General features: G+C 34.1%; 1 protein-coding gene across 1 annotated transcript in view; it reads right to left on the reverse strand.

Moving 5' to 3' along the window:
• The window catches only part of Itpr (Inositol 1,4,5,-trisphosphate receptor), a 1,112,489-nt gene that overhangs the window by 175,596 nt on the left and 924,154 nt on the right, over positions 1-12,739 (reverse strand). The window lies entirely within an intron of this gene.

The following is a 12,739-nucleotide window of genomic DNA, read 5'->3' on the forward strand; positions in this document are numbered from 1 at the left end:
TGCCATGACCTTGTCTTCTTTGGTGACGAACAATCGGCATCTGTCCACTGTTTTGACTGCTATTTGGATTCTGGTGTGTAATGGTGAATCCAAGTCTCATCCATAGTAATAAATCGACACACAAAATCAGTTTTATTCTTGTTAAAATGCTCCAAGCACTGCTCAGGGATTTTCATGCGAGTGCATTTTTGATCTGCTGTGAGCAAGCGAGGCACCTATTAAATAAATTATATTTTATGATAATAAAAAATGTGTCACTACTTTCTGTACTGTCCCCCTTGTACATACATAGTCTGAAAAGGGCTCTGATAATTAACCCACATCCTGTCATATGGAGTTTTATTAACTGCTGTGAATTATTAGGTTTTTTGAGTGTAAAGCATAGAAAATTATCATAGTATATTAATTTTTAATAGAAAGATTTTTAATCCAATCACACTAGGAAATATAAAACCAGTGGTCTTATTAACAGAGTATATTATTATTATTCTTGACACCTCCAAGGAGTCCGAAGACTCATCGCAGGAGGACACTTACAACTGTCTCTACCACTATACTGAACCTCTACTACCTATCATCTCCATCAACGCCATACACCGCCCACCATCACAACTAGTATTTTTTGTCTGTAAATTGTATGTGTTCTGAAGGGCCGATTTGTCTCTGTATGCTGGATGAAAAATCTGAGTTCCCAGGAAGGGAAAAAATCCTGTTGTGGATCAGTCAGACAAGAGCTCTTACTTAACCCTTCTGAAGCGAGTGAGCTATTTTTGCAAAGTTGTCAACATTTTGGGGATGCAAGATTCTTTTTTTTTTTTTTTTTCTGATAAGAATTTTTATGACAAAAGTGTTTTTGAAGTATCTCACAAACACCGTCTTCTCAAACGTAATGTTATATTATATATGTCATGCAATTTAATTTTTCAAATATTATTTATAATTGGAATTTGCTGGATTTTGTAATGACTGTAGATATTTATGTAAGTACAGTCTTGACATAATTATACTGCAAGCATCAAATTCAATAAAAAAAGAAGCGACAATCAGCATTCTATTAAAAATCTAAAAGATGAACAAAAACAACATAATTGTTGTGGTGCTTTTTAACTTTTTTTAAATTTATAAATAACCAGATTTTTTAAATTTCATTTATCAAAGAAAATTCAAAATTAAATTCTCTAACATAACATTTCATTTTTTTTAAATGAAATGGTCAATGGTACATTAGCAACTTCAAAATGCATATCTTACATAAAACCCTACACTTTTTTATTTTTATCTTTTTACCATAGATGATGTCCAGAAAATAAGATAAAAGGATTAGCAAGTGTTTTCTTGTTTTTGGAAATAAAATATCAAATTAAGCGTTTTGTGCACTGTGCAATTTTATGTCTAGATACATAATTCATGCCATGCCCAAAGAAATCATCTCATCCTATTTATTCTAGTTAGATGCATTTGATATCTCCCTGTACAATTTTCTAATGAGGAGTAACCAACGTGAAATTTATTTATAACAGTAATAACACATGACCACGGTTGTGTGTTATTAGTATTGCTCTCAATAATGACCTAATTGTGATTAGGTGTTTATTGCTCTAGTAAAAATTATTTAATAAATGTTTGTATGTATATAATTTAATTTATAATTTTTATTGTGGTTAGGTGCTTATTGCTCTCGTAAATTGACTATGCTAAATTACAAATTGTTTGCACATATGAATCTCTCTACTTATGCATTTCCTGTATCCTTAAAGTCATAATAAAATCATACATGATTCATGGCAACAGATTATACTCATATTAATTCACTCAATCCAGCTATATACTACCTACATAAAAAAGTTCTCAATTATTAAGCATTTATTTTTCTGTATCAAATCTCACCCTCACTCTCTCTCTCTCTCTCTCCAGCTTTTCTTTCCACTTTGCACCTGCCACTCATCATATTCTTTACACACAATTCTCTCCACACTTTGTTAATTTAGTATACCAACTCAAAGGTGAAAATCCTCTTAATTATCCATCTGAAACAAAAAGGTTCTTTTGCTCTACATAGCTTTAGATTCAACTGAAAGGATGTACAACAACAATTTGTAGTATGCTCATCCAATATGCAAGCAGAAAGCATAAGATCGTTTCTTGTGCTTTCGAGCAAGTACAATTTGAGACAACCTCCAAAATTTTGGACCATGTACCTGTATTATATTATACATGAATGCATACAGCTGACTCTCACTATAGCAAGCACCATTATAATAAATTATTGAAAATCTAACTAAAGCCCCAATAGGTTATAAAATGCTAAATTGCAGTTTTCAAAATTATCCACAATTATAACTATTTGAGTGGCTCTGTGAGTCAGCTGTATTAAGTTTTTTCAATTAAGTAACTTATTCAAATTCAACATTTCCAAAACAAACAATGCTTTCAACGGATATAAATAATTTCTTTCTTATATATAATCAAAATAATAAAGGAAAAATTAATTGTTATCACCGAATGATATTTTTGAAATAAAGATATGATAATAGTGGAACTTGACAAATAACAGATAAATTTGGAAAACTGTGTCCTTTATACCTTGAAAATAACTAGACAATCTGTAATCTAGAAAACTCTAAAAATTTCTATCATCATAAAAAACCTCATATCCCTACATGTCTATTCACATCAGGAAGTCATCTTCATCTAATAATACATCTCATTTATTCTGGTAGTACTTCATGATGTCACTGCATGTTTTAAGGAAATGTTCCAAGGAGTTAGTTAACAGGTGCCTTAACATACTTGTTTAACAGAAGTCTTACAATGGGTGATGTTCCAAAGGATTGAGAAGAAGGTTAAATTGTTCTACTTCATAAGAGAAACGATAACATTCATACTTCCAATCTGTGTGTCTGGAGTTATGGTTAAAGTGTTGGAGAGGTTAGTGAGGACCAAGGTCCAGAAAAGGGTGCATATCAATAGCATTCTCTATAATAGAGAGATGAGTCTGCTAGAGAAAAATGGTGTTTAATCTACTTACTTATATGAGGTGATAGTTGAATTGGACAAGTGAGATGTATATACAGTAGCATATATGGATTTTGCAAAAGATTTTGATAGATTGTCACATGACAAGTTGACAATTAAATTAAACAGATAGGACTGGATAATAGATTACTGTGTTGGATTTGAGATTTGCTGTCATATAAGTATCAAGAAAGTGCAATATCCCAGAAGAGAAAAGTAACTAGTGGTGTGTCTAAGGATATGTTTTGGGACTGTTGCTGTTTATGTGTATGTTAATGATATTTGGAAAAGTTTGAATGGGGACATGCAGAAGTTTGCAGATGAAGAGTAAAGCAGATATTATAGCTTAGAAGATATAAAAGACTTGAATAAACTGGGTATCTTACACTTTGCAGCAGTGAGTCAGTGTTATCATTTCAGTGTTGCAAAGTGTAAGGTTTTAAAATTTGGGAAGGAAAGATGGGATGCAGAGTATCACAATTTTAACATTGTACTGCTGGGAATGTATCACTGGTGGAAAAGGACTTAAAATGTAGAGGAACCAATGCTTAAATTGTAAGGACATCACACGATGTACAGGATGATCATAAAGTCATGCAAGCGAAAGTCTGAATTTTTACCAATTGTTTTCAAATTGTTATAATCATTCCTTACGGCACTAGATGTAACCATCATGTTATTACAAACTATAGGAGAGGCCAATTTCACTGTGATGTGTACAGATTGTTCTCAGTGTAGCTTTGTTCATTGTGGAAGTGACATGTCTTTTCCCAGCAGCAGCGAGTTTTCATTTTGGAAAGTTCTTTTGCTAATCACACTTATGCATGTGTTGCCAAGGAATATCGCACGAAATATCTGGGTATAGCATGTCAGAAGTCGACGATAATGAGATTAGTGCAGCAATTTTGGGAAACTGGAACTGTTGCAGACAGGAATCGCTCCAGAAGCCCTCCCTCCATTTTGACTGATGATAAAATAGATGAAGAGTTAAAAAAAAGAAAAAAGTAAAGAGAGCACTGCAGCGGTTCCCAACAAAAAGCCTCAGGAAACTTGCTATGCAATCATCAAAGTCATACAGTAGTGTTCAGAAAGCTGCAAGATTGACACACCTTCATCTATATTGTGTGAACTCAGTCCATGAACTGAAGGAACCAGATAAAGGCAAATCAATAATCTTCTGCAGATGGTTATGCTCATTCATTGAAGAACGTGGCACGGAGATGCTTGATAAAGTTTTCTACAGTGATGAGGCCTGGTTTTACCTCAGTGGGTATGCGAACAGTCAAAACAATAGGATTTGGTCATGTGAAAATCTACATGCTTTTCATGAAAGTTTTACATTCTCAAAAAAATTGGAGTTTAGTGTGTGATATCACACCATCATATAGTGGGACCAATTTTCCTTGAAAGGATGGTGAATAGTTCTGTTTATCAAGATATCATCACACAGTTTGTGGCACTCATTGATGTCATCAAATGCCATTGTTGGTTCTAGCAAGACAGTGCATGTGCAACACATTGAACAGTACCATACATTTTTTGCAAAAATGTTTTGCCAACTGTCTCATCTCAAAAGAATTGTGGCCTCCAAGATCAGATTTTTTTCCTTTTGGGTTATCTCAAAGGTGTTGTTTATTATACAAGCCAGAATAATACTCACACACACACACACTGGATGAACTAAAAAATGAACATTTCAAGAGCAACTGAAAACATCAGTGTGCAGGTGCTTTACAAAGTGGCATCAAACCTGGTAAAAAGAGAGAAAGTTTGCATTCAGAAAGAAGGTGACCACTTTTAACATATGTTATAATGAGGTACCTATTCTTCTTTTGTTATAAAAATCAGATTATAATCTGTATTTGTAGCTGTTTCATTTTTCATACACTTGTAATTAACCTCGAAACAGATGTCTTATTTCTGGGATGCGCAACTTGATGATCACCCTGTAATACAGCAATAATGCAGTGGACAATGACATTAGAAGTAAGGCAGTTACATATCCATTGTATAAGTCTTTGATCAGGATACATATGGATTACTAAGCAGAGATTTAGTAACGTGATTTTTTAAAGGATGAAGACACATTGGAAAGGATCTCAAGGCAAATCACTAAGGTGGTTTCTGGATTTGAAGAAAGACTGAGGAAAGGAAACTCAGAGAGTCCATTTTGCTAGAAGTATGAGAGAGAGAGGTTATATGATTGAGACATAGAAGTTGGTAATGAGTTATTACCAAATTACTGTATTTTTCTGTGTATAAGACACTCCCCATGTACAAGATGAACCCTACTTTTTCAAACCCAAAATTAAACAATGTATATTTTAAACATAAAACAGAACACATTTGATATTTTTTTAAATATTCGAAGTATATTTAGTAATTAGGTAATATTTTTAAGATATAGACATACTAAGATGCATTTTCTGGGCTAACTTTGTGTTCTCATGGCCAACCCTACTCCCCTCATGAAATTAAAGCACCATTTTGCTTTTTTCTGTGAAATCAACAATGTTCATTTCTCTTGCAAACTTTTTTGCCTCTTGTTGAATAAGCTTGGTTGACACACACATATCCCACTCTGGCGCTGCTCTAATCCAAGTCTTAAGCCTCTGCTCCAAGTTTGGCCATTTTGCTAGTTTTCCTTTTAAGGCCTCTTTTTTTTTTATTTTGGCATCTTGAGTAGTTGTTCTTCCTGTTTTCTCCACTGTCTAATCATACACTCAGTGGGAGGAGGAGGAGGTCCAAACTCTCTAGCTTCCATCTTCTTTTGTGTAATTGATGACTGTTAACTTGAATTTTGAAGAATATGATAATCGTTTTTTATTTTCAGACATTTTTATGGGCTAGTGCTCAAAATGTTAATGCATTAACTTACCCTGCCAATGAGTTGCAGACATATGAATGCTTTCAGAGTTCTGATTGGTTTATTCAGAATCAGCCATTAATGACATCAGTCAGCAGAGTTAACAAAAGCTAGTGATTGGCAGAAGCCTGTTAGTGGAGACAAGGTACTGACAGTTTTGCAACGACAACCACGGGTCTCTCACAACTCTTCCCCCCCCCCCCTTCCCCTCCCAGTGTATAAGACAACCCCCAATTTTTGGTCTAAAAATTTTAGAAAAATAGTACATCTCATACACAGAAAAATACGGTAATTACTAAATGGGAGCCTTTACTCTTGAAAACACAGAAGAATTTTGGGGAAAAGAAAAAATGCAATAAAGTAAATATTACAGAAAAAAAAACTAAAGAAAAACTTTCTACTCACAACAAACCTGAATTGCTAGAAAACCACAGGCAGTTTAAAAAAATAAAATTACAACTAAATGTAGAGAAGCAAAATTTATCAAACTAGATAAATCAAAAAGCAGTTATGTCAGAATGCAGCTATGCATCATAATACAAAATTGGTATATAACACAATAAAAGAACTTTCAAGAACAAACTTATACCACTGATAATGAAAGATAAAAGAGGCAATCTGACTGGCAAAGTTAAAATTTCTGAAATCTGGATGGAATATTTTTAACAAATTTTTGCAAAAGTTAACACTGAAATTTTATGAAAAAAAAAAAAAGTTGGTAAAAGTCGAGGAGACCCCCAAAAATATTAAAGATGAAATAGATGCTGCAATCACACAGATGAAAACAGATAAAGCTGTGGGAAAAAAACAAAACAGAACAAAAGAAAAAGAACCTTTCACAGCCTCTATGATTTTATCCTTATTTTTCAAAATGATCTTCACTGTAGAATAAGACAATTCAAAGTCATGTGAGATCACACTAACGGGCTTACCAGCTTCATGTTGCTTTATAACTTGCAACTTCATTTAAGATCAATTGCTCTCCTCTTTTTCTGTGATTCTTCACTATGCTTTTGATTGGACATGTAGGGAGGCCATGTTGTACAAATATCCTGAAATGTTTAATGATAAATGTGCAAATAACCTATTTCTCAAACACAAAATCAACAGAGGAACTGTTAAAGACATGGCAAATGCCAAGGGAGGTTGCTGCTGAATGCGTTGTTGCCACTGCGCATGATGCATTGTTGCTAAATAGAAAATTTTTACTTTACACTCACATCTTGTTCGAAAATACAGTAGAAAATGTTATTTGTTCCCTTATGGGATCAAGGACGTAACTCGAATGGACATAAGTCGAGGGATGACTGTATTTGGACTGCAGTTTTTTTTTTTTTTTTTTTTTAACCACACCAACATAATCAAAGGTATTCAGAGAAGATTCACTAAATGAACTTGAAGGACTTATAGAACTATATCAGAGAGAGAGAGAGAGAGAGAGAGAGAGAGAGATGGGCTACATTTAAATGGAGTTGGTGTAAACTGGAGAAATGTTGTATGAAGAGATAATCTGACATAAATGGAAGACCTGAGGAAGATAGAGGTAATGTTAAAAAGCAGAAAAGTAGAGTATAATAATTTGTGAATGGGAGAGAGAAGGACAAGCCAGACAGGGAAACCAGGAAGTCAGAGCAAACAAGGACATAATGTATAAGAAATGTGGATGATGGATAGAGAAATGGAAGCATGGATGAACAAGAAAGGATTGCGATGCTTTGGGATATAGGGGCAACATTTAGGGAAGAGGTATAAGATCAAAGATGATAGAGAGGGATGGGTGGAGGAGTCATATCTGAGGAGTGGAATCAGTGGGTCTTGTAATATATCCAGAAATTAGAGTACAGTATGGATGTTTCTGAATGCCAGAAGTATTAGAAATAGGATTAAAATTGTGGCATCGATAGTTCATTTGCCCCAAAATTGTTGGAAAAAGTGAGATATGGTTGAATGAGGATTACATTCCTGACAGGAATAGAGATGAATTAATGATACATTGTGAAGACAGACAGGTTGGAAAAGGAGGAGGAATGTTGCTGATGGCATTAGAAGAATAACCCATCCATGATGGAGATGCAAGGGATAAATAGTAGTAGTGGTTTTGAAGCAGTATGGTGTGAGGTAGAGGTGAGTTAGTTGGGTGTTGTTATAGACTTGGCAATGTGGAGGGCAGTGTGAAGGAAATGCATAGACAAATCAGTCTGGGTAATCGAAAAGGAATCATTATGGATAATTTTAATTACAGTAATGTAGAATGGAATGAAGAGAGTATCTGGGGACTTTCTTGAGAGACTACCTACCTTAGAGAATAACTATCTTAGGTAGTACATAGTAAAGGGTATATGAGGATGTCTTGGATTTGATTATCTCATTAGAGTGTTAAATTGTGAATGAAACTATGTTGTGTAATTTATTTTTTTCATCCACATTTAAAATTGCTTATTATATATTAATCATAATTTGTATAAAAATTATTTATTATTCCTTAATTAAGGATTACTATTTAATTATTTATTCTAAACTTAACTTACTATTAATTTATTAGGCAATAATATGTGTAGAATTTATAATAACTGAAATATATATATATGATGTAACGAAAAGTATTATTATCAATAATTGTATACGTAATGAAAGAGCTGATTATGTAGCTCAAATATTCTGTTTATTCTTATTTGTGAAAATTTAACGTTATATAATCACTTATGTAAGAGTAGAGCGTTGTATTACATTAGTGAAATGTTTACGTTCATGCGTTGTCATGGAGATGCATGAAATAAACAAGCACGGGTCGAGGAGTGCGTGACCTTAGAACCAGAAAGGAGAAAGAAGGGGCAATAAGAATTTTATAGAAAGAAAAGGAAAGAGTTTTGCGGAGCCTGAAGGAAGGTACGATACAAGCAAAGAAGTGAAAGAAAGTTTATAAATTCTTTAGGGCAGAAATTCAAGAGCATAGTATTTAGAAGTGAGCAAAAAACGCAGTGAAACTTATACTCAGCTGCAAGTGAAATCAGCTGTGGTTATAGAGGAAAATTGATGTCGTAATCGGATAAATAAAGAACTGGACATTCAATGGGAAATTCTGATTAGTTCCAGTTAATCTTGGATTACGTCTTAATTCTGTGTTGCCCTGAGAAGAATATAATGAACTTAACTTGTTGTAGAAAAGTAAACAAGGAAGGATATCAGTACCTTATTGCTGTTTTTTTTTAGAGTAGTGAAGCGCGATTAACAGTAGTTCAGTTAAAGCGTTGGAGAATTTTATTTACTGTGTTCCGCTAGCTCAAATAAGTTAATTCATAAGTGTGCTCGCAATAAAATGATGTATTGAAGATTGTGTCTGGTAAGAGTAGTCATACATGTTTGTTTATTCTAACATTAACTATAGCGTATCTTCGAAGTTCAAGGTCCGAAATAAGATTGCTTGGAATAATGTCTACCTTGATTAGTGCCTGCTGTGAATTTAAACATTAAGTACAACTGATAGATGTGTGCAGACTGACCAAATGAGAAGTTTTGTTTTTTTAACTTGAGTTAAGAAAGCTTGTGATTTTGAAGCTGTGAATTATATGTTAAAGTTTAGAACATTGAATTGGAATGAGTGACTTAGCAAGATGTATTAAGTTATTTGTATTGTTTCATTTAAAAGTAGAATTCATGTATTTGCTATATATCGTATATTAAATGTTTTGTTTTGTTAATCTAAATATTGTGTTTGCCTGAACTCCCTTTTATTGCACCGTTCATAAAAAATTCGAATCTTGCGGGTGCCCCAAGTAGAATAATAATAAATGATTCGGCCTAATGAGAAGACTGCTAACTTAATTAAGAATTGATCCTACTATTTTATATAGACTAATCTAAAATAGGGTGGCGCAGCATAATTATAAATTTCCCTACTTTTGGATCGGTGATCAATTCTTAGTTATTTTATTTATAAGAGTGACTTGAAACTAGATGGTAAATTAGAACACAACATGAAAATAGAACGTCACGACAAGAGGATGTTATCATAAATGAGGTGTCTAATCTTTGGTGGAAGTGATAATGAAATCATTGCTTGAATGATGGTCAATCCTATGAGGACTTCTGTGAGAATGGATTATACATACAACTATAAGTCAGGTGATTATGAACAAACTGAACAGAAAGGACATCAATGCTGATTGAGTCCTGTTCAGGAACTGTCTGGCAGAGACAGCATCTCAATACATACTCAAGGTGTGGAGGTCAAATAAGTTAGGTGGAAATAGATGAATGAAGAGGTGAGGCATACAGTTTGGAAGAAGACAACATTATGGAGGCAGCATGAGATGAGTTGTAATAGTCAGTTGCATGAGTACAAAGAACAGGTGAGAAAGATGACTAGTTTGGTTAAGGGTAGCAAATGTTATCATTATAACATTATGATAACATTTGAGCAGAAGTTAGCTAATGAGGCTACAAGACTTACGAGAGGCAGAGAAGATAAAGGATCTGGTGTGTGTGTGTGTGGGGGGGGTGATGGCAGATAGGAATCTAAAATTTTGGGGACATTTGGCTAAGATTGTGAAGAGCAGCACAGCCAGTGTTTCTCAATGTGGGGCGTATGCCCCACAGGGGAGATATTAGAAAATGTACATGTACATATTTATATTATACTTATTCAGAATTTGGCTGAATATTATGCTGGGGGGGGCATCAAAATCTTTGAAACGTTGAAGTAGGGCATGATCCAAAAAAGGATGAGCACAGCTCTGCATCATTGCCTGAGGACAGTGTCCTCTTTGAATGATGCAGAGGACAATGATATGTAGAAATAAGGATATTATGATTCCATTGTAAAAGGTTTTGATCAGATTGCATATGGATTACTAAGCAATCAACATCTCTTCATCCTTTTGAAAACCATATTTAAATATGGTTTTCAAAAGGATGAAGATATGTTGGAAAGGATTCAGAGATGATTAACTAAGGTGCTTTCTGGTTTCTGGAATGTTGTGTATGAAGATAGATTGAGGGAATGTAATTTGAAGTCCAGTAGACAGAAGGAGCAGGAACCATGACTGAGACACATAAGTTAATAAGAGGTTATGACCAGATTAATGTGGAGGTGATTTTTCATAAATGGGTGAAGAAAGGGAGGCAAGAGGCCAGTCCTGGAAGCTATATAAGGAAGGTGTGAGCAAGGGGTAAGGAGTAGGTTTTTTGTATGGAGAGTGGTAAGTGATTGGAATGCACTGCCCAAAAGCATGGGTGTTGGTGAGTGCAGACAAAATGCATTTAAAGTCATGGTAAGATCTCCTGTGATGAGTCTTTTGACCTGATGAGGCTTGATGCTAATAACAATGACATCATCATTCACTCTAGCTGCCTTTCCAAGTTTCATGTTTTTACAGCTTTTCTATCTCAAATATTGATATGCACTACTGATTGCATATCACCATGCTGTCACTGCTTGTGTCATTTAGAAATCTTCCAAAGTAATTACTCTGGACATATGGAATATTTTCCTGTTAGCTTTATCAACTCTGATTCCTTTTATAGCTCCCCATTTCTGAGCTTTCTTCAATAGCCCCTAGAATATTTTGCAAAGTTCCTGATATTTATCTTCTGGTTTTTATATTTTGCCCTCCTCCTCATATTTATATTCTCTTATCTCTATGATATGTTGCCACCTTCTGATATTTATGTTCCTATCAGTCTTCCTATGACGTAGCTGTTCACAGTGCTTTGCTTTCTTACATTTTCTCTGTATTCTCTCAAAGCATATGCTGACTTACTTGATAAGAACTTTTGATATGCCCTCTTTTTTTTCCTTGACTGCCTCTGTAACTTCCTAAGTCCACCACGGAGTTGTGATTTTTTCTTTATCCTTGCAGACCTCAAAATATGCCTCTCTCACTGAATCAAGTGATGCTTTTTTCAAGACCTGACACTAAATCTCCAAGGTTTGCTTCTTGATTTCAAACTATTTCATAAACTTGAATATTTATGCATTTTTATTTTTATTAATATTTATTAATGTCTACAGTTCACCTCTGAGCTGCTCAAATTAGATTTATTATTATTATTTTTAAAAAACTTTCCTTTCCATTTTTCTTTTAAATATGATATTCAATTTTATTCTGCTCAAAACTAAATGACAATTACTTCCAATTTCAAATCCTCTGTATACGCTTGCATCCTGTACCATGGTGAAGATATTGCCATCAACAATAACACAGTCAAGGAGACTCTTCTTATTTCTTGTCTTCTCTCCATGTGAATTTGAGCACACTCTTTATGTTGGAACATGGTATTAGTAATGATTAGTTTGTTTCCTGAACAGAAATCCAGCAGGTACGTATTATTATTAGTTCTGCTCTATTTTTCTAAATTTTCTAAAACCTTTCTGTGGTACTCATATGATCTTGCATTCATATATACTCACAAGGACCTACTTTTTCTTTTTTTTTGCATCAGTTAACTTCTATAATGCTTTGAAAATTTTCTCCACTTCTTTCTTAGTAGAACCTTATGTGGGAATAGGCACAAGTAACTCTCACTGTCCATCCCATTGTCCATATCACTCTACTTGGTACGCCTGCTACCTACCATTCAAGAAGATTACCCTCATATTTTGTGTTAAATACTATAGCTACTCCACTTCATCTTTTCCTTGATCATTATTGCCTGAATGCAACATTGTGTATTTGTTGCTTAGAAGAATCTCACCTGTTTTTGTTTTCTTTGTTTCAGTAACACCTATTATGTCGATCTAGTACTCATCTATTTTTTTTTTTTTTTTTTTTGCTAGTTCCATTTCTTTTCTTTGTGATGCTTCTTATGCTGGTGGTGCCAATCTTGAATTCTGCTAATGTTGAGATGGAGTTTGTTCCA

The sequence above is a fragment of the Typopeltis vanoorti genome, chromosome 2, assembly GCF_054136105.1.
Source record: "Typopeltis vanoorti isolate ZY-2024b chromosome 2, IOZ_Tvanoo_1.0, whole genome shotgun sequence".
NCBI lineage: Eukaryota > Metazoa > Arthropoda > Arachnida > Uropygi > Thelyphonidae > Typopeltis > Typopeltis vanoorti.